This window comes from Chaetura pelagica, unplaced genomic scaffold (genome assembly GCF_000747805.2).
Source record: "Chaetura pelagica isolate M959 unplaced genomic scaffold, ChaPel_1.0 scaffold232, whole genome shotgun sequence".
Classification (NCBI taxonomy): Eukaryota; Metazoa; Chordata; class Aves; order Apodiformes; family Apodidae; genus Chaetura; species Chaetura pelagica.
In genome coordinates, this window is record NW_009952441.1 from 803,824 (window position 1) to 806,432 (window position 2,609).

The 2,609-nt window shown below is 53.7% G+C and overlaps 1 protein-coding gene across 1 annotated transcript in view; it reads left to right on the forward strand.

Annotated features, from left to right (window-relative positions):
• TANGO6 (transport and golgi organization 6 homolog (Drosophila)) overlaps positions 1-2,609 on the forward strand; it is a 37,929-nt gene that overhangs the window by 29,062 nt on the left and 6,258 nt on the right. The gene's annotated exons all lie outside the window — the stretch shown is intronic.

Consider the following 2,609-nt stretch of genomic DNA (forward strand, 5'->3'; position numbering starts at 1 on the left):
GCATGGGAGGAAGCTGCGGGTCCTGCAGCTCGTGGCCACGCTGTGTGAGAGCGTCTCAGACACTGTGTTCACAGACATTGCTCAGGTTGGTCGTGGCAAAGGCCCGGGGAGCAACAGCTGGAGTGTGTGGCTGACTAGGGAGAAATTCTTTCCTATGCGGGTGGTGAGACACTGGCCCAGGTTTCCCAGAGAAGCTGTGGCTGCCCCATCCCTGGAAGTGTTCAAGAGCAGGTTGGATGGGGCTTGGTGGGAAGTGTCCCTGCCCATGCAGGGGGTGGGACTGGATAGGCTTTAAGGTCCCTCCAGACCAAACCCTTCTATCAGTCTATGTGCTGATACCTTCAGCACTTGTCCATGTCTCCATGAATGGGCAGCCACAAAATACTTTCAATATTGTTATTTCAAAGGCCATCTGGGGCTCATTGACCCTGGTACCAAAAAGATTTGTTAAAATACAGGACTTCTGTCCACTCTGAGCCCAGAAGGGGACGGGCTGTCCCACACCATGCCAGGTCAGGAAGGCAGCATGACATTCCCAGCTGAGCAGGGTATTTATTTTAACTTCCTCGTCCTAGCTTGTTGTGTATTCTTTTTTAACTTGGTGACCTGGTTATGCAGTTAACTGTGGCCGCCTGGAGCAGAGGCAGTCACTGTCAACCCAGGTTCCCTCACTTTGCTCTTGGGGACAAAGGAGCCTTTGTGTGTGCGCTGCGGTGACAGAGGGGACCCAGCCGGTGTCACTGCGGTGCCCCTGCGGCAGCCAGCGCTGCTTTGTCCTCACCTGCCTCTGCCACACCCACCCGGTGGGAAAGGGGGAAGGGTTTTACCAGGTTTCTGGGTCTGGCCATGAGTCTGGTATAAAAAGAAATAACCACCAAAAAACAAATGCAGACAAAGAAGCCGTCAGGTTCCAGCCGGGGTTGTGTCCCAGGGACCTCCCTCGGGCAGGGACAGCAGGTGCAGAGCTCTTTGTAAGCAGGTTCTGCAGCACAAGGGCCCTCTGTGGCTCTTGCTGTGGGCACCCTGGAGCCTGGCCTGGTGCTGATCAGGGTGGGAGCAAGTGGGATCCCTCTTCCCAAAGCCAGACCCAGGAAGGGCAGCAGCTGTGCACCCCCTCAAGTGCACAGTGTCTTTTATTTACCTTTTCCACCCCACACAATGGATTTTCATGAGACTGACTCGATTTCCTTGTTAGGCCCAGGATGCTCTTTCTGTGTGAGCAAAAACATGCCCCGTGTTTTATTTTTCAAGCATTTTTTCCCCCTTCTAGATTTAGATATTTTTAATTTCCTTCTTGATTAGGATGTTTTTTCTTTCCTTGCAGATCAGGGGTTTTTTTAACCTTTTGTTTTTCTCAGCAGCTATCTCCTGGTAGATTACTTGTTCACGATGTTCCTATTTTTTGCATTAAATATAACTCCAACCCTTTCAGCTTGTGTGTCACTGTTTTGTGAGAGCAGATGTTCCCACACTTGTTTTTACTCCCTATTCTTGCTGTTTCACAGCATTTCATTGCTAGACTAATCAGCCCAGAAGGTCACTGAACCTTTTCCACAGCCCTCCCAGCCAGCCTCCCTCCTCCATGCAGCACGGATGTGCTTAGCCAACCTGGCAGCCATCAGCTCCTCTGCTGATGAGGAAGCATGTTGCCTGTACCAGTGTCTGTGCCCTGGAGGCTGGAAATGGGGGGTTTTGGTGCAAAAGCACCTTGTTGCCCTCATGCATTGTCTTCCAGAATAGTTCCCCTTGTTTTGTAATGTGCCTTTTGTGGGTAACAAACCCAATACACCAGAGACTGGTGCCTCTGTGGCTGGTGAGCTCACCCTGAACTGGAACTCCCTGATTTCTTATGTAGAAGAGCAGGAAGTCTGTGGGATCAAAGGTGTTGGTGCCAAGTGTTGAGAGGGCCAGTGCCAGCCAGAGGGGATTGTTATGGCTTGGGGAAAGAGAAAAAGAAATTGTCAGAAAGTCACAAAATAAGTGACACAGGTGGTAAATGGCCGGGCTTGAGTTTTGGCTGTGTGGTGTGGGTAGGTGGTGTCTGACACCGGGGAGCTGAGGAGCAGGAGCTGGAGCCCCAGGGAGCCATACTGGGCAGGGGCAGGGAGGGGGCTGTGCTGGTCCCCAGAGCTGTTGGGGGCTGCGGGTAGGTGTGATTTTTGCTGTAACACAGTTTATCTGAGCTGTGCTAAATCCCTTCCCAGCTGCAGCCTTGCAGCCAGGCTGTGCTCTGGCAGCCGGGGAGCGGCGCCTCCCGGAGCTCCGCAGCCCTCGCTGGCCCCGTCTGCCCCTGTTTCAATTTTCCAAGATCAGTTTGCATTTCATACAAACCCTTGGTGTTTTTTGGTTGTTCACCCATCCCAGTTGGCTTTCCAGCTCCCATCCTGTGGCACAGCTGTAGCAGAGCAGGGAGAGGAGGCAGAGAAGGGGCTGGGCTGCCTCCCTCTGCCCCTGCAGCCACTGCTGTGTCACCATTGCCCTGCCCTGGCACAGGGGTGGTTGGGCAGGGGTGGGCAGTGGGACCACCAGGGTCTCTCCTCTCCTGACCACTCTTCCCTGTGCTCTTGGCTGGCAGGTGGAGGAGTTTGTGGCAGCCACGCTGCAGCGGG